This window comes from Natator depressus, chromosome 1 (assembly GCF_965152275.1).
Source record: "Natator depressus isolate rNatDep1 chromosome 1, rNatDep2.hap1, whole genome shotgun sequence".
In the NCBI taxonomy this organism is placed as follows: Eukaryota; Metazoa; Chordata; order Testudines; family Cheloniidae; genus Natator; species Natator depressus.
In genome coordinates, this window is record NC_134234.1 from 150,618,222 (window position 1) to 150,638,574 (window position 20,353).

Sequence of the window (20,353 nt, forward strand, 5' to 3'; positions counted from 1 at the left end):
GGAGCTACCCACAGGATACATTCAGCCTCGTGTGTTCAGATGCCAGGTTTCAAAGACCTGAAATGCACAATGGCACGATGTGCTGAATTTACCAGAGACAGGCCCAAAGCAAACCATCAGATGGCAACACTCCTGTGCTTTGAAGCTTTCATAATCCAGACCTAAATCTGGCAGTTCGGTCCCATTGCTAGTAAGTCTAGTTGGGGCAAAGTAACTTTCCGCGAGTAGGACAGTGGTACCAAAAGCAACTGAAACACTATGCCGAGGGGTATATATATTGCAGCTTCTGCCCATGATATCTATCCACTTTGGAGCTCTCATCTGTGAGCTTCATCTCTGGGCCCACAGCTCCTTCACCACAGCTGTCAGGTTACCAGGTAGAATGTTCCCCCCCTGCATCAGGCAGTTGCTCTGCATCGATCACACCTGCCCCCTGGCAATCAAAGGGGCCCAGTAGGTGAGCATGGCAGTGGGGCTGGTAGAGTCACAGACTCCAGCTCCTAGCCATGAGTGAGGTTTGGCTGCTGCCTTGGCGCTACACTGCCATCCCTGAGTGGGGTTGCTCTTCAGACTACACACGGGGATACATCACTATAGACTCAGGCCAGGCCATGGCGTTCTGGCTGGCTCCATGCCGGGGTTATACTGGGTGAGGACTTGAGCCCAGATTTGGATAATACCACGTAAGCACACATCTTGTACCTAGTACTGTTTGAAAGCAGCGTGAGTTTCAGTGCCAACTGGAGTCTGATACGAGAGCTAGAAATCCAGCAAATATATGAAGAGTCTAGCTCTTAGCACCCCAGATGAAAGAGAGACTGTATTTAATGAAAGGGAAATTGCTGCTGCTGGATCCTATCACTGCCCCAGATTGACTGGAATAATCCTGAATGGGGCTTTTCCCAAAAGAATGGGTAGATTGGCCAATACGGAATAAAATAGCTCTGCCCCAGGACCTCCTTGGTGTGCTGACTTTTAAATAGCTCAGAGCACAGGCAGGAAAATGCAGACCTGGTGAGTCACCACGCAACACCTCCCCCGCCCTTTTTTTTTTTAAGTCGGATCACTGATCCATCAGTCAATTACTTGAAGAGCCACTCTAATTTGGCATCCAATTGTTTTCCCAGCTGCTCCTGTGTCTGATCTCTGATATCAGATGTATGAGCAGCATGCCTGTGAAAGAAGAGTGCAGCCACAGAATAAAGGAACCACGAGAGGACTAGGTTGTCTGTCTGAAGAGCACTGCATGCGTTAAAAAAAATCAAAATATTGGCACCGAAATTTCTCAATGTCAAAGGTGATTCCTGGATAAAAAAAATAATTGATGCCTCTTCCCCACCGGTGAGGGGGGAAAGATCTTAATGGGAATTACAGCTTCTTACAGTGGAGAAAGTTTCTTCATTCTTCAGCCTATAAAGGTCACCCTCCTTAGGTGCTGATGATAATAACCAACAAATAATTAATATTACTTAGCACTTACAGGGTTGGGGAGGAGGGCAAACTTTTTTTTCTACCATAGATTTCAAACTGCTTTGCAAAGGTTGGTGAGTATAATTACCCCCAATGTAATACATTGGCGCGGGGGGGCTGGGGAATAAGGTGCACAGAGATTAAAAGTGACTCGCCCAGAATCACACAGGCAGGCAGTGGCAGGGCCCGGTGCAGAACTCAGCTTTCCTGGCCTCTCCTCCTGCTGCCTATTCCCAAGACAATACTTCTGCTCCTTTTTTCAGAAAGTCCAAAACGAATGGATCGTACCGTGCCATCAGCATTTACAAACTCTTCACTGATTTCTGTGTGGAGTTCTGATTTTGAAGAAGACCGGCACAATCTTATTGATTAGATAACATGAAGGACTGAGAAGAGGCCAAACACCTGTGTTTTGGAGGAGCAGGCCATTGGTGGCTAAAAGTTCATTACTGGAACTATTTTCTAGGTACCAGAATCTGCCACCTTTGCTCATATGGAGCAGGCCCTGACACCATTGACTTCCATAGGATTACTCATAGAGTAAGGCTACTGGAATCTTAGACTGGTGGATTTTTTTCCTCCAAAGACTGGAATATTTGCCTTCCATTATGATAACCAACTGTTATTTCACTCTTAGTTAGCAGTCATCTTACATTCAGATGTCTAGATTTCATATGCTATGTGTATTCTGCAAGCTAGATCACACAGGCTGATCATTTGCATGACTTCTTTTTGGATGAATCTATCCAGGTGGCAGGGCTGAAGAAATTGGTTTGGAGTAAGAGACAGTGAGACCAACTTATCGTCCAGAATAGGATGGAGCCTCCTAGCCAGATGGAGAGGGTAGAAAGCATTACTAAGTTGTGGGCCAATTTAGGGTATGGTGTTGGCTTCACAGGAAGCTACCAGGCTGTCTCTCTGAATCAAAATGCTATCAATAATGCCAGAAGACACGTGCAATGGGGGAAACTGAAGCAAAATGGCAGAGTTGATGGCAACACAATATTCAATTTTTACCATATGTTTGGATTTCATTGCATTCTCTCATCCTAAGGGCTCAGTCTTTGTGCTGTGTTATGAAGGGGGGGGGGGGGGGGAGAGGGGTTAAGTGACCAGTTCACAGAAGGATGTTCCAAAACCAGCCATCCTCAGGCTGCAGTGACTCACTAAGTTTTGCACCATGCAAAATCCCACCCCATGCACAATGAGCAACTTAAATTGACAAGCTCGGGCATTCTATATGATTAATAGCAGACCGTAATCTGCCATATCACCAAAACAGTTGGACCCTAAGCCCCTGGTCCATCTTAGTGATACACCTCGGAACTAATGTGGATGACAAATGCTGTAAGTAAATGCTTAATAATACATTCTGTCACCTGCCAGTACTCCCTATTTAGAAGGAATAGGTTCTATTTAATTCCCCAAACATGCAACATTTCTCTCTGGTGTTACTGCAGATCGTTTTACTGGCACGAGGCCAAATCCTGGATCCAGCAGAGAGCTAGAGTACTCCCTGGGGTGGTACCAAATTGTTCTGGAAGGGAAAGAGGGCAGAATCATCCAGCTGTGATGCAACAACAGAGATGCTCCACAATGTGTTCTGACTGCTACAGTAGCCCCCGCGACTGCTGTTTCTCCCTTTACATGGGGGGGTTTGGGTTGGTGGATCCACCAAACCCACAGTCCTCTCTCCCTGAAAGTCTGCCCTCCTCCCCAACTCTTCACCCCAAACCTGCACACATTGGGGTGCAGTGAATTCCCTCTGCGGGCTTTCTGCATTTTACCCACCCTGCACAACAGAGTCACATTTATGTCCAGAGCATTAGCAATCTTCTCCTTTTAAGGTCTGACCCAAACCCCATTAGAAAAACTCTCATTGAATGTAATGGGCTAATGCATTTCAGTGAGTAGGGTGAACTTATTTCCCTATGCTGAATACGGAACACCTGGTAAAATTAAAAGGAGTACTTGTGGCACCTTAGAGACTAACCGATTTATTTGAGCATAAGCTTTCGTGAGCTACAGCTCACTTCATTCCACAGTATGCATCCGATGAAGTGAGCTGTAGCTCACGGAAGCTTATGCTCAAATAAATTGGTTAGTCTCTAAGGTGCCACAAGTCCTCCTTTTCTTTTTGCGAATACAGACTAACACGGCTGTTACTCTGAAACCTGGTAAAATTACTCATATACAAGCAAGTTCAATGGCAAAAACTAGGCAGTACAACCATTCAAATTAACATCAAGTTGACTGAGCCCCTGTTAAAAAGAAATACTGAGTAGCTGGATTATTTTTATTTACCTTCTTATCTTTAAGGCTTTAGGGTTCACATGGGGAAGGGTGACACACACACACTCCCGTACACCTCTCTCACACTGGGGGAAGGGGGTGACGACCAACCCGACCCTCCCTGCCCAGCGCTCTCCTCCTCCATGCCTGGCTGGGCCCCCAAGCTGGACCTGCCTCTCCTGGTACCTGCTGCTGCGTCATAGATTATAGATTCATAGATATTTAGGTCAGAAGGGACCATTATGATCATCTAGTCTGACCTCCTGCACAATGCAGGCCACAGAACTTCACCCACCACTCCTGCAAGGCAACACATGGGGAGGGCACGTATGCTCCCCCCTCTTTCCCCCCCCCACAGATTTCTGCCAGGGTTCACACCAGAATGTGGCCCGTGTCTTTGCAGAGCTCATCTCTTCTCCCTGCCCCCATCCCAGTGGCTGGAAGCAGCTTGTCCCTTCCTGCCCATGCAGTGTCCAAAGGCAGCTAACATCTCCAGGCTGCTGCTGGCCACTGACATAACCCAGCCGCCTCTGGCTACAGAGCTGGAAGGAAGGGGTTAAGCCCTAAGGATGCATTGTGCACCAGGGCCTAGGGAACCTGACTGCAAGGGCTTCATGGAACCCGGCCAGAGAGGTGGCTCAGCAGAGGAGGGTGCCTAGGGGACAGGCTGGAGCAGCCCCACACTCCCTGGGGTCAGGACCCAGGGCAGGGTGGGATGAAAGGGGGGCTAAGCCGCTGGCCAGAGGGCTGCTGTGAAGCCTACAGAGTCAGAGTGCAAAAAGGCTGGAAATAGCTTCCTCGTGCCTCCTCCACCACTCCAGAGCTTAGCTGAGGGGCGGAGATGCTTCCCCGTGCCAGTGCTGTGCGGGGCTTTGGCCCACACAGGGCTCGGCTCCTCCTGGCCAGTGCCCTGGGCCAGAGGGTCTTGGGTTTTCTTGGGGTGCCGGCCCAGCCAGAGGCAGTGGGGGAAGGAAGGAGCCTGCTGGCCAGGCTGTTGGTGAGCTCAGCGCTCTAACCGGGGGCTGGTTCTCCACACAGCACTGGGAATGGGACGCGCCCCGCTGGGGGGGAGGAGGGGAATATGGAGGAGCAGCAGGGCGGCGGGGGGGGGGGGTGAAGGGGCAAAGCAGGGAGGGGACAGCGAGAGGAGGAGCACATAAAGGTCTGATGGGTGAGCAGCCAAGGCGACACGTAACTAGCTGCTGCCTGGCGCCTGCCCACACTCACCAACCACCGCAGCCAGTGCCGGCCAGAAACATGACAAGGGGCATGGCCCTGCTGGCCGAGAGCCAGCACGCAGCGGGGGCTGCATTGACGGACCAGCAAGGGAAGCAGCCGGCCCCATGCGCTGCATCTTCGCCCTGCCACCAGCCTTGCACACACACTCACTCACTGCTGGTGGGCAGGCGGATGGTGAGCAGGGATCCGGCCAGCAGCAGGACCCTCCAGTACTGATGTGGGGAGACAGAAAATACAGGACAATTTGCCTGTTTTAAGAAAAAATTGGGACACCTGCAGGAGGGCTTAAATACGGTACTGTGCCTTTAAAACTGGGACGTCTGGTCACACTATCAACGAGGTTAAAGGAGTACCCTCACTTTGCCTTCTCTCAAACAGTGGCAGTTATGCCAAATGGAAACCTCACTGAACCCTGTGACAGGGTACACAAACTCCACATGAGACAGGAAGGGGTTACAGCCCTGCCCCACCACACCACCTATGATGTATGCGGGACTTGAAAGAGGAGCTTTAAAAGAGAGAAGCGCAGCTCAGAAGGTCCCAGCCCTGGCGGGTGGACAGAGCTCTCAGCCTCAGCTCTAGAGAGGAGCATAGCAGAGTCAAGCTGCCTTAGGTTTCCTCTCAACTCGAGGGCTAGCACAGGTGGCTGAAGGACCCTCGTGGATCAGAAGATCTGGTGCTGCTCTTTACTTCTGTTAGTTCAGTTTTCTTTCTTTTCTCCTATTGGGTGCAGGGACCAGGGGCCTGCTGAGGAGAAGGTGCATTGATGTAGGAAGCAGCCAGGGAAGAAGCAAGAGGTCTGACAAGACAGTCCTGAACCACTTGCTACAGGGTCCCTGGTGTGGAACCTAGGTTAGAGGGAGGTCCTGGGTTTCCCTACAGCCTCATTGAGGAGCCTAGCATGAAGACCCCTAATATAAGGGCTGGAAGGACTACTGGGTCTGGGCCTATGAGGTTATAAGACTATTGAATTAAACTCTGGTTTATCCCTGGGTGAGATTAAACCAATCGACACAGCATGAAATGTGAATTACAGTCAAACAAGTCAACATTCACTTTCAGTACAATGTAATATATTTCAACTTTGTTCTAGATTAAGTGATATCAAACTGTACCTATATAATACATACATAATAGATACATAATAGATTAGATACATAATACAGTCATAGATAAGAGTTTACTGACACTAATCCACTTCAAAGACAAACACACTTTCAGTGACCTTGCAGAATATGCAGTCCCTTGGCTTTGGCTTGAAATATAAATCTCCTGCAATAAATGACTAGATCCATCCAAATAGACACTAAAGGGGTACATGGTAGAAATCAAATAAAGCAGGAAGAGAATATGTAGGGAAAGATCACTGACTACTTCCTGTGGAGTAACAGCAATTAGCGAATGTACATGTAAGCCTATCACTCAATAATTGGAAAAATACTATTTCTGAGTGAATAGTTAGTGGGAGCAGCCTAGAAGCCAATAGAAGGAGCTAGATGATGATACCTTTAAATCCTAGTCTGGGCGAAACCTGTTAGACTCACTGAGCCACATGAGCCACTTTGTAATTTACATTCCCCTCCATCGGCACATCATATCTGAATTTGTCCCACTGAGTCTGAGTGAAAAGGACTGCAAATTAGTGCAAAGGGGACAAATTTGTCATCCAGTTGCACTAGCTCCATTAAAGTCAATGGAGTTGCACCAGACTGGCCCAAGGAGTCTTAACTTAGACCACCTTAAAAATCACTTCTGAATTTGGCTAATGTTGTGTATTGCCAGTAAAACCAGCCATTATCTAAAGAAACTAATTTTAGAATCTAAAGCACAATGAAAAGGAAGCATTTCAAATTATCTACTAGTAACTTGTTTAATTGATCAGGAAAATTCTGGTTTGTTCATCAGTTTGGGAGGTATGCATCCCACCCCCAAAATGCTGGCAGGCAGGTTAAATGATATTCATGTATTTAAAGAGACGGTCAAGTAGCATAGGCCCCAAATTTCACATATGTGCAAAGCTGAGCATGTTACAATAGCAAGTGTCTTTCTGAGTCCACTCAGGGGATTCTTTTTGAAGTCAGTCACTATCATACACATTTTTAAAATCACAGTTTCTATGGACCCTACAGAGGGGACACAGGCACAGCTTTGCCTGTGTGTTGGACATTGCATAAGTGCAGTGATTTTTTTTAACTCAGCAGTTCAGTCATCCAGTTACAAAAAAACCACCTAGATGGTATCTGGAGGGCATTTGCTACTATACACAGATGGAATGAATGTGAAATGTAGAACTTTAACAACTGATTGTCCCTTTAAAGAACAATTCCTAAAGACACTATTATACCAATGCTGCGAGAGGAAAACAGCCAAATCATTTAATCCAGCTCTGTTTACTGAAGAAAGCAAAGAAACTCTCCCTGTGGTTAGTAAAGGTTTTCACTTCAACACTGTGCTGACACTGAGTCAAACCTGAGTGAAATGTGCTGCCATGTCTAGATATTAAAAGACCACTGTGCCAGTACATGTGGGGTTAATTGTGAAGTTATAACTCTGGTTGTTAAAATTCATGAGGTGTAAAATACAAATTGCACGTGGTAGACTAGCTGTCTTTAAAGTTTATATATTACTTTTTTCTCCCCCCTCTGGTTCAAACTGCTATTGGCACAAGCTAATTAGAACTCACAAAAGAGGAAAGCGTATCCTGCATGAGGCAGAGATTACACTGGAAGGTCCTGCCAATACTGTGTCTAGACGGTGTTTATAGACGTTTGACTGCAGGAAGCCAAGGGAAACCCATGTCATACCCATGCATGAACAATCACAGATCACAATTAATAGTTTACTTTCATTTCTTCCTCTTTTCAACATTTTCAGTTGTAAAGAGATGTATCGCTACCTTTGAAGTTTATCCTCTTGTGTTTGATTATCCCTGCAGCTCAGTTTGTGAGTTTCCTATGAAGAACAACAACAAAATGTATTTTAAAAAAATGATTCCCAAAGCAGAATGTGTTTTTACCATTAATTCCATTTCTTATGTGCCTTTTATGACTTGGGACATAAATACATTTTGGAGCAAAGTTTCTGCATTTCTGCTGGTACTGTTCCATTTCTTTAATATTGTCATTTACAAACTTACCACACACCCCCCGGGGGGAGGGGTTTAAGAGCTACTGAAATCCACAGGTATATAAAGGCCATTTCATTCCAATCTGTAGGAATTTCTTGTTTTCCTGCTCAGTAACTCTTTCTCCAGAGTTTTAAGATCTGTATTTTAGATGAACATGAATATTCTCATCCTGAACTCTCCACACTCTGGGATTTTCCTTGAATAAGTCCCTTCACACCAAGGCTAGAATTAGGGATGAGAGAATTGGCATAGAAAAAGTCTAGAGCCTCACCTTTAGCACAGCGATACAAACTGAACCCAAACCATGATTAAGGTATGGATCGGTTGGAATAGGAAATTTAAATATTGAAATACTCGTTCTCCTGCCTATCTGAAATAAATTCTGCCCATGTACTGCAAGCCAAGATACTTCAAATTGTTGATTAGCTTCAGCAAAGGCAGAGTGAAGGAAAGGGGAAAATTATTTGTACATTGTCTATTTCTGTTTTTGAGATGAGACTTTTATTTTTTTTCTTTCTAGTATTTGTGATTGTGCTCTGTGACTCTCCGATTATCTGTGTGATGATGTGATTATTGTTCACATAGAATGTAGAGCTACAGATACACAATCAGACATATCTTACATGTCTAAAGTACCTCTAGAAGGGTCACCGCATGGTTTACCGCTGTGGTGGGCAACCTGCGGCCCATCAGGGTAATCTGATTGTGGGCTGCGAGACATTTTGTTGACATTGACCATCCACAGGCACGGCCCCACGCAGGTCCCAGGGGCCGCGGTTCACCGTTCCCGGCCAATGGGAGCTGTGGGTAGCGGGGCAGGCAGCAGGGACATGCTGACCGCCACTTCCCACAGCTCCCACTGGCCAGGAAAGGTGAACTGCGGCCATTGGGAGCCACGGGGGGCCGTGCCTACAGATGGTCAATATCAGCAAAATGTCTCGTGGCCTGCAATTAGATTATCTTGATGGGCCGCATGCGGCCCATGGGCCACAGGTTGCCCACCATTGGTTTACAGAATGAGCCAGATCCTGGGCCCTGCTGGGGCCATTTTGCATTGGCATAGCAGCAGAAAACAACTATAATCCAAGGGGATCTGAACACAGGAGAATTCCATTGCATGTGATATAGAACTGCTCTCGCAACTTGTAGACCAATTTCTCCCAGCCCTCGGCTCACAGGTAACGTGGCGAGAGCTAGGATGCTGGTGCATCTGGTTGATTCCTAGCTGACAGAACAGCCATGGGCAACCAGATGTAAGTTAGAGCAGTTGTGAGGCTCCTTTAGCTTATACCAGGAATCAGCCCACCCCAGCCCTCGTTGCCCCTGGTAACAGGGAAGTAGCTTAAAAAGCCACTTTTACGTCATCAGACTCCCTGGTCCTGCACTGAGTGCTTCTAGTCTGGACCAGAGGATCTGTCCCAGTGGATGCAACTTTTCACCCTTCACTGAAATGTGTCCACTTCTGGGGTGACAAAAACCAAGCCGTCACTTTATGCCGATAACAAGGATTTTAGGAGGCGATGTGCTGGAATAGTTTATCCAGTGGAAACTACAGGAGAGATTTCCAGTAGCAAAGTGTAGCTCGCCTAATAGGAATTAGGACAGGAAGCTGAGGAAAATGCCCTCGTGCTTGCAAAAAAGGCCCAGTGATCTTTACTGAATGTCACTGCTCCGGAGCTCAGTTTTAGGTGGGGTGTAGGACGCTTGCCAGGATCATCTGGTTACATCTCACTTAATCAATACACTAACATTGCAGGGGCCGCAGGCATTGGCACACCTTGGTCCTGCCTGTTCTTTGCCCGTGGCACATAATAGTTTAGTCTCCTGAGGGCTGTGGTACCTTGGCATAATTTCAGTTGTTAGGTTCAGCGTGTGGGTGTTGGTGACCTGTGTTACACAGGAGGTCAGACTGGTTAATCTGGTGGTCCCTTCTAGCTTTAAGCTCTATGAGTCTCTCACCATGACACCTGAAATTCTGAATAGCTGGGTTTCAATGCACATTAAGAACAAATACGTTTGCTAAAATAATGTTTAAGCTTCTGGCTAAACATAAAATAGCAAAGAAATTCTAAGCTAAGGCTCCCATTCCACTGTTAACTCAGTGGCCCAAGTTTCTGCCCACAGCACAGTTTGATACATACGAGCAACAGCTGTGTTCAAAAATGCTTGTCAAAGAAAAACACTTCTGCCCGAACCATGTTTGACAACAGCTTTCCAACACAGCTGTAGCGTGAATTCCCTGTTCACTCTGCAAAGGGATTTTCTTACATACTAGCCCAAACCATGCTGTAAACTACCTCTCTGTGTGGTCTATCAGATAGTCTCTGAGCACAGTTTGAGGCCATGTCAGTTGTGAAAGCAAACTAGGTTTAAAAATGGCTTCAAATACGGCCAAAAGTCAGAGTGAAAAATTCATCCCTGCCCTAACAATATTTTGTGCCAGCAGGGACTGCCCCTGCCAGACACTGAGCTGGCCTGGCTAACTCTACGGCACTCCCCACAGGAATCCACACTGCTGGGGGCATGCCAGGGAAGGAGACATGGTGGGAGTGCTCCAATATCCCAGTTCATGCCAGCTGTCAGAACAGTTCATAGAGACAATTACTCTGAAGCCGACCCCCCCATCCCTAGACTTCAGAGCTCCAGCCTTCAACTTCAGAGTGCCGTCTACACAGCAGAAGCACAAGGGTGAGCCCTCTTAGCCTGAGTTTGTCATCCCAGACTGGGAAGCTTGCTCTGAAATGCTCTGTAGACATATCCTTAGCAGGTCCCAGCAGCACTGGGGTCAGGGTGGTACATGAAAGAATTCCTCATTTAGGGGGCATAGGCCTAAGTAATGCAGGAGGTATGTTTTGGTGACATCTCCTAGTCTTCAGCTTGCCAGTACTGGACTGCATTTTTGCATTTCTGAGTCCCAGTGGGCAGCACACTGTAGTCTCTTCTTAGAGGTTTTGTTGTTTGCCTTGGTTCCAGAGGCAGTAATATAACATGTAATGACATAGTTAAAATCATTTTCCCATTGCTGACACTTTTCAATATGACACAAACTCCCTGTTCACTTGAACAGCATTCAAAATGCCTAGGCAGTACTTTGTTTAGCCTCTCACTGTTTTCTGCCATTTCTATCATATCTAAAGTAGCTCCTAACATTTCCCAGTTATCTTTCTTTCTTGAAATCAATAGCAGTTAGGCACCCAGGCACTTTTGAAAATCCCACTAGGCATCTATCTGCATCTTTAGGCACCTAAAGGCCTTTAAAATATTCCCTTTCTCCCATCCTTTGTCTGGCTTGTCTAGTTAGATTGTAAGCTCTGCAGGGGGCAGTTTGTCTCTTACTATACTCTCTACCACACCGAGCACAATGAGCCCCATTTCATGGCAGAGCCTTCTAGGCACCACTATAATACACACAATAATAGCAACACTCTCTAATATTTTAAATAACTTAGAGTTGATAAGTCACGTTCCTCAACTTTTTTATCCAGGAGAGTCAAATATCATGTAAGTGCAATGTCCATTCAGCACAACTGATAAACGCTGCAGCGTTTCTTAGATCCAAAAGGCAACCAAAACGTTCCCAAACTAGGTGCTAACAGTGTCCCTGGACATAGCTCAATAGCTATCATATGAGCCAGTCTGCCTCTCCTCTGCCTCGGTTCAACCGTCTAGGATTGGCTGTTCATACAGCCAAGTGCATTTGAAGAGCTGCCCGCCATTTACAGACACAGCCATGATTTTCAAAACCAATTTATGATTTTGGGTCACTCAGTTTTGAGTACCCAACTTGAGACACCTTGAAGGGGCCTGATTTTCCGAAAGTGCTGAGTTCCTACCCTCTGAAAACCAGACTCCTTTAAGGAATCTCAAGCTAAGCACCCAAATATTGAAACACCCAAAATCACTAGTTGCTTTTGAAAGTGATGGCCATGGTGCTCTTCCTACAAGATGGAGCTGGATGTTTCTCCAGGAAAAGTTTGAAGAACCTGGGAAGGTCTTCTTAGAGACAAGAGCACTCCAGCGGGCAGCCTCACTCCCAACATTTCACATGAGTTATCTTCAAAGAGAGGCATGAGAGGGAGAAATGGGGATGGCAGAAAGTGAAGGGAAAGTCACCTTATAGGGTGGCCCTTTCCTAAGGTTGGGAGTAGACATGGGTCTGGACTGGCACATCAGATCCAAACTCTCTCCGTTTGGGCCCAGTTCTATTTGGGAGCAAGAGACATAGATTCATACCCTTTAAGGTCAGAAAGGACCATCATGATCATCTAGGCTGACCTCCAGCACATTGCAGGCCACAGAACTCACCCACCCACTCCTGTAATAGACTCCTAACCTCTGGCTGAGTTACTGAAGTCCTCAAATCATGGTTCAAAGACTTCAAGACATGGGACTGAAGGACATGGTGGTGCTAGGGGTACGTCTACTCAGGGATAAAATACCTGCGGCTGGCCCAGGTCAGCTGATTTGGGCTTGTGGGGCTCGGGCTCTGGGCTAAAAAATCGCTATGTAGACATTCAGGCTTGGGCTCCAGCCCCAGCCGCAGCCATGCTGTGGGTCTTTTATCCCGTTGCAGACACACCCTTGGAGTCCTACTGTTACTCGGAGAGCAGCCAAAGGGCATGAATTGTCAGGAAGTAAAAAAGTCCCCACAAAGGGAATTGCTGCCACAGGAGCAGATTGAGAAATAAAAGTAGGTCAGAAAGGGAGACTTACTTTTCCAGTCAGAGAGAAGCTGCCTACTGCTTTGAGACTAGACTGCGTGAACTGTGATTATGGGAGAGTAATATCGTAATATTTCATAACAGCTCTTAGGAAAGACATTTCTGGCTTCTGGTGAGCGAGGGCAGAAATGGTCTGTGAGCAAAGGAGGGCTAATTTCCAAGAGATAAACTTAGGAGACAGAGGATGGAGGGCCTGGTGCATTCCGATAGTGCTGAGCACAAGAGACCCAGAACACTTCTCTGACTCAGTGATCATTTGCCACCCCAACAGCATTCTTCACACATCCAGCACCAGTAAGGCTGAGTACTCTTGGCACCATGAGTCAAGAGAAACAAGAGGCTATTAAGCAGCTAGCAGAGTCAGTGGAGAGAGAATCTTGCTGGCTCAAGAGACACAGAGGGATTTTAAAACATAGGTTTGGGGTTAATAAGTGAACAAGGCTGCTCAGAGGCAGTGCCTCTTAAGAAATCTGCAACACAGTGCCCATCTGAAGTTAATCCTCTGCCTCAGGGTGGGTGGCCAGCATAAGGAATTACTTGATTGCAGAGGATGGACCAGCTGAATGAGGGATTTGTTTGTAAGGATAAGAGACAAGGGTAACTGGAGGCATAAGGGTGGGGAGCCACAAAGGAATTTAGGTGCCCAAATCTTGTTTTGGGGCACCACTGTGAGCCACAGAACTCCTGCTTGGTGCCACCTAACCCTGTAGGTGCCTAAAGTCACCTACGTTTTTGCAGTAAAAATTACCTAGGTACCTGTGTTTCTGCCTCTGACCATGCACACTGCTCACTCTAGGCACCCAGCTACCTTTCTCCTGCCTAAGCCCCAGAGCAATTCACAAACCAGGGAAACGAAAGGTGTTCAGCATCCTAAGTCACAGGCAAGGCACGGTCCTGTAGACGTGCTCAAAGACCATCTAACTCCACACAAAGCAGCGGAGGAAGAGGCCAGACAGATTCATTCTAACTCTTTCAGAGGCCCAGTTAATATTTAACTAGTCCATTATTTAATTAAATTGGAGCCATTTAAAATAGGAGAGATTGAGGGAGCCCCACATCAGAATATTCCATAGCCTAGTGGTTAGGGCTCTCACCTGAGAGGTGGCAGATCCCTGGTCAAATCCCTGCTCCTCCTCAGACAGAGGGGGGACTTGAATGGGGGGTTTCTCATATGCTAGGTGAGTACGCTAACCTGTGGGCTGAAGGGCTGCCATTTTTCCTCCCCTCCCCCAGCTGTTTAGTGTGGAGCTAGGTGACCTTGAGCACGTCTACTGCATCGAGCCTTGCATGTGACTTAGGTGGCCAAATGTCTGTCTTCCCCCAGTTCATGAATTGAAAGCAGAGCTAGGCTCCTCCTTGCACTCTTGACCTAGGCACCTTTCTCCGTGAGAGGGTCGGGGCTTAGCACACACCCCTCTCATTGGCATCTTCCAATGGCTAGCTTAGGTGACTACTGGCATGCTGGCTTTGTGGATCCCATGCTAAGGCACCTCTCTCTCCCCATTCATTGTATACGAACCTAAGTGCCTAACTCAGCTTTGGAAATCGCAGTGTTGTTCCTACGACTGTCTAGGTGCCATAATGTTAGGCATTCTGACACTCCACATTGCAACACCTAAGGCCTTTGGTGGATCCAGGCCTAAGCAACTTCAAGGTGTCTTTTCCCAGCAAGTGATTAACTACAAATTCAGATGGGAAGCAGGTGACCAGAGGTTGCTGCTTTTTAAAGTCCTTTTGATAAGGCTGGTTCTGATGTAATAAGCTATTTGTTTGTGTCTCCTGACAGAGATGGCAACTGCAGAGTCACTTGCATCAAAGGCACCGACTCCATGGGTGCTCCAGGGCTCAAGCACCCCTGGAAAAAATAGGGGGTGCTCAGCACCCACCAGGTACACAGGTTCCAGCCCTGGGCTGGCGGCCCCTCAGCTGTCCGGTGGGGCCCTGGGACTGGCCACTGATCAGCTGTTCAGCAGGCTGGAGGCACTAGGAGGAGGGAGAGGGTGGAGAGGAGCCAGTGGCGGTTGGGGTGCCTCGGGGAAGAGGCGGGGCAAGGGCAGGACCTCCAGGGATGGGGTGGAGCAAGGGCAGAGTGGGGATGGAGCGTCCACAGGGAAAAATAAAGTCCATGCCTGTGGCTTGCATCTTCCTCGGAAGGATCTGGTGATGGACCCTATCCTAATACAAGATGATTATTACTTATATAACCATTATGCTGTGGCAATTCGTAGGTACCGCACCTTTAATATATGCCATCTCTGTTTTGGGAGGTAGCTTGAGATGGAGGCTCTTGCAAAGTGAGGGAGGGACACACTCTGCTTTCGCTCCCGTGAAGCTTTAATCATGGTTCATTCGTTGTCAGTTGTCTCCCTTACTCTAAAATAAAAGTCAATTAGTCACATGCTTGTCAATCCAGAAACCTGGAGATTTTAGGCAAATTATGCAATGCCTATAACGCCATGTTCAAATATGTGCTGTCTAATTTGCATAGATTCAGGGGGAGTTTCCTGCCCACTCCCTCATTCCCCACAAAGACTTCCCCTCATCCCCCACTTTCTCTCTCTCCACATGAGAGTTCCATCTGTATCCAAAAAGAAAAGGAGAACTTGTGGCACCTTAGAGACTAACCAATTTATTTGAGCATCAGCTTTCATGAGCTACAGCTCACTTCTCACGAAAGCTTATGCTCAGATAAATTGGTTAGTCTCTAAGGTGCCACAAGTACTCCTTTTCTTTTTGCGAATACAGACTAACACGGCTGCTACTCTGAAACCATCTATATCCCTCTCTCTTTGTTTCCATTCAAGTCTTCTCCCTCTGGCTGGCTCCCCCGATACTCCTCAAGTTTCCCCAAGTTTCATCCCCACCTTCTCCTCAGGGTGAAGGACCACATTTCTTAAGATGCTGTAGAACTGCACAGGACAAGATGCTGTAGAACTGTTAAATTCCTGGCCTGAAGGACTTGCTTGCGTCCCTTCAATCTTAAATCCAAGATGAACTCTCGATGACCAGAGAGCCTAAGCAAGACTAATGAATGAGTCCCAGACGCTGACTGGAGGAGATAGGAAAGTGCATTTTAAAAAGTGTTTTGTTTTGTTTTTAAAGGCAGTTTTGCCTGGCTGCCCATGTAGAAAACAATTGTTGTTAGTCTGGTGTTTGTGATGCCGAAACCAGTACAGGGCTAGATAGCAGAGTGCAGCTGATGTACAGCTGGGTGAGAAACCCTGCTGGGAATTTGTGAAATCACTGAAATCAAATAATGTGGATATAAATAGGTCGCTGAGGGGCTGGCTTGACAGCTGCTAGGTCTCCACCCTCTTTCCCCTGCGTGAACTTGTAGTTCCTGTTAAAACTTCAGTACTATATGAGGGCTAGCTGAAAAATAACAGATGTTCTGCTAATGACACTGAAAACTCTTGATTCATGGCAACTCAAACCTTCCAATCCCTCCCTGGCTGGAAAAATAAGTGACTAACAGGAAGGATTTGAAGTAAGTACAGGCTTCCCCGGCATGAAAAATAAAAATCCCCAGCAACAAACAACATCTTGCTTACACTGTTGTTTTAAAAGTCAAGAGGAAAACGCAGGCTAAAGTTACATGTTTATCCATCATGCTGTGAAGAAAAATACTGCAAAATAACAAATGAGTTTAATTCTCTGGTCCTGCCTCCATCCCTTTCAGCAAATGATACAATGTCCTCTTCAAAAGAAAAATGGACATCAAAGAAAAATGTACATCTTCTCCTCTCTTTCTGCATCACCTATTTCCCCCTCTCCCCCCAAACGTTTTGCCTCCCCCCACCCCCGCTCCAACGCGTTGCTAAATTAATTACCTTTATACAGCATCTCACAGCATGGCTGAACAATAATGAACAGATCCTTGTGGCTCACATACTGGCAGCTTTAAAAAAAATGACTTTTAATCAGCTGAATGGGCACAGGAGAAATTACCATAGAACGTGCATGTCAGTACAGAGCCCAGAACCACACAAAGAGTGGAGCATTGTTAATCTGGGCTCCATTTGGCCCACAGAAAGAATTGCCTTTTCCAAGCAGTTCCCTGGGAAGGAATTAGTATAAAGTTACCAACTGCATATTGCAGCTGACCATAGATTGCTCATCAGGCAAGTGAAATGGCTTGTAAAACATTACAGCTTTTTTCTTTTCTTTTCTTTAAAGCCCATTATTCAACCTGAATGACTCCGATAAAAGTAATTTTGATATGTCCCCCTCTACCAATCCAAGTTAAAGCTAAGGATGAAGTCCAGCTGCATGTTACCTACCAGGAACTGAAGGTAAAAATTTGCTGTCACACCAAAATTTAGATTGTAAGGCCCTTGGGGGCAGGGACAGTCATTTAATCTGTTTTTGTACTGTGTCTGACACAATGGGGGCCTCACTCCCATTGAGGTCTCTAAGGGTATGTCTACACTGCAATGTAAGCCCAGGATTAGTAGCACTCAAGTTAGCAGACCCTGAGTTTGTTAACCTAGGACTTCAGCATCTACACTCATTTGTAACCCCAGGTTAGGAACTGTTGCACCCTAGGTCCCAACCTGGGGCTCCAGGGTTCCTCCTGCGTTATGGAGGCCCATATCCAACCACCTATATCCCAGACTTCCTAGCACCATCCCAACATGTGGCTGCTCTAGCCCTTTGTTCGTGGTGCAGTGTGGGAAAACTTGACTGTTCACCAAACCTGAAAATCCAGAGGACAAAGGAAGTTGGCCTGTGGGATTGTGGAATACTTTGGACCGACTCCCAGAGCACAAGTCCAGTGGAGCTGCATTTACACTGCAAAGCAATAAGGCTTGAACTTGAGGTCCCAGCTTGACCCTGGCTCAGACCCTCCAACCCCGTGGCATTCTGGGACCTTGGGTCCCAGCCCTGGGTTAGCATGATTTGTGTGTAGACAGAAGGGGGGTTAGGCTCAAGCCTAAATTCAAACCCTGGGCATACCTTGCAGTGTAGGCATACTCCGTGTGCTCTCACAAATAGTAATAACAACTCCCAGTACGTATTTTGTTCCTTCTTCTAGATAGCATAGATACAGACAGCTGTGACCCATACGTATCTTTACCTCTTCATTCCTTCTGGGTATCTAGCACTGATCTCCCTTAACCCAAATCTTGTTACTTGGTGCAAGACCCTTCAGTATAGCTCTTGCCATCAGGAACAGTCTGCCTGTGTCTCTGCACCCCTCTGGCTCTTGTCTTGCTTGACCATCTTAATTCCTTTCAGTTGCTGCTGTGGTAGAACTTTTTAATGCTGTTATTGAACTCTATTTGGGGGCACGATTTGTTAATGATCTGGCAATGATCATACATGAACACAGTGACTATCATCCAGATGGACCCCCATCACTCTCTAGACTTCGCTAACAGACTGAATATTCAGTAATTAGACTAATGTATCTTATCAGATAAGATGGGAGTGTCTCCCATTTCTACCTGTCTGTCTGTATATTTCCAGTGCCCCAGTCGCTAGAGCTGGTCAAAGAACAAGGGACCGGGGAGGAACGCGTGAAATCTCTTTTGAAATGTGTCTCCTGTTTCTTTGTCAAATTTCAAATTTTGAAGAAAAAAAAACTGACCTGCCCTTTAGTTGGAGAAAAGGATTCATGAAAAAATTGTCCATATTTTTCCCTGTTTTTCATTGAAATTTTAATAAACTTTTTTGTCAAATTCAAAAACTTTCAACCACCTCTATCAATCACCATGCCAGGTCAGCTCCTCCCCTGGTATGTGACCTTTCAATGAGTTCATCTCACGGAACGATGACTCTTAACTTCTTTTATTCATACCACTGTACAGGAATCACGTTGCCTGCAAATTAAGTGCAGCCTCCTCTGGGATAAAACGTAATGAGCGATGCGATACAAAATTAAATTCTATTGTATTGGAGGGTTCAAAGCACCTCTTGGAGCTACATGCCACTTCTGCTTTTCTTTGTTACAGGGGAGAGAAGCTCTTTACAAGGAAAAGAGGAGGCTTCCTCCAGAAATTGACCTGACCACTTCAGAAAGCAAATCCATGTCTTGGGAGGGCGTTTAGTGTGAAAGCTGATCTCCCCCTGACAGCTGACAGGACTCCTAAAGGCCACAGCCATTTTCATCCCAGGCCTGGCTGTCTCTGTGCCTTTGCTCCCGTGTGAACTTTCCTGTATTTCTAATGTTGGCCGTGATGTGATGGCACGAATTATTGGGTCTTCCGTCATAGAATGTTGCCCAGCAATGTTACAGTCACACTGTCATCCTCAATAGGAAATGTTTTGAAGGACTTTTGTGGCCCTGACAATCAAATGCTTCACACCTGTGATTTATGAAGTGCATGTCCAGCTAGTCACAGATTTTCTCTTTGTCACTGATGAGGCTTGATGCAATATACACTGGATAAATGTAACCTGGTTTCATACAGGCCTTTATTTCTGGGAGGTCTGTTGCTGTTCACTAAGGCCTAAATTCTTGTCCTCTAGGAGGTCATAGAATGTGTGTCTATCTACATGCCTTCTCCTCAAATCATACAGATAGAAGAGCAAATTCACCCTTCTGCAAAAGTTTCAAACCCTTCCTGATGCCCGTGAGAATATAGCCCTGTGATGACTTTGAGGCTACAACAATCCAGTCTGATGCATTGTCAAGCAGGTATCTACGTCTTTGCACCAAAATATGAAGGAGACACTTTCCTTTGGTCTCCCAGGGAGCAGTAAGTCACTTGGCTTCATTGATCTATGATATTTTATGACAGCCTAGAAAGGGCTGACTGCCCACAAATTTGCTCGATGCACTGAATCAAAGGTCTGATGGAAGTCTACAAAAAGTGCTGTTCATGGCTTATGAAATGCAGCCATCTTCTCAAAAAGCTGTCTCAAGGTAAAGATCTTATCAACAGTGAAATGAACAGGTCTAAAGCTGCACTGAGTATCCTGGCCTTTGTCACGAAGTGTATTGTTGATTTGAGACATTAGCATGGAAGCAAAGACTTTCCCTGGGACCCACAATAGCATAGTACCTTTATAGTTGCTATATGCAGCCTTATCACCCTTTTGGAACACAAGCAAAATAACCCCTTCTTTACAGTCATCAGGGATGATGTTAGTACGCCACATGGTCTGGAAGAGGGTAGGCAGCTATGGTACAACAATACTCTCACCTTGCTTCAACAATTCAAGGGTGATGTTACAAACCCCTAGTACCTTCCCAGGTTTCATCTTATGGACTTCAGTATGGATCTCTTCTCTGGATTGACATTGTCTGTTCTCATGGTCAGTCAGCTGCTGCATATCAAGAGGCAGGACAAGATCAGGAACAAGGATATTCGAAGACAAACCTAGTAACTGCTCCATCAGCACAGGTTTGGTTTTGGCAGCTTTCTTGGTATGCACATCTGACCAGAATGGAAGACCAATGAATTCTGAAGTGTGTATAGCAAGGAATGCTGCTACACGGCCATCAATCCTGTGAGTGCCAAAAGTTTCAGTGGTTTGAGAAGATTGCCACTTCTGAACA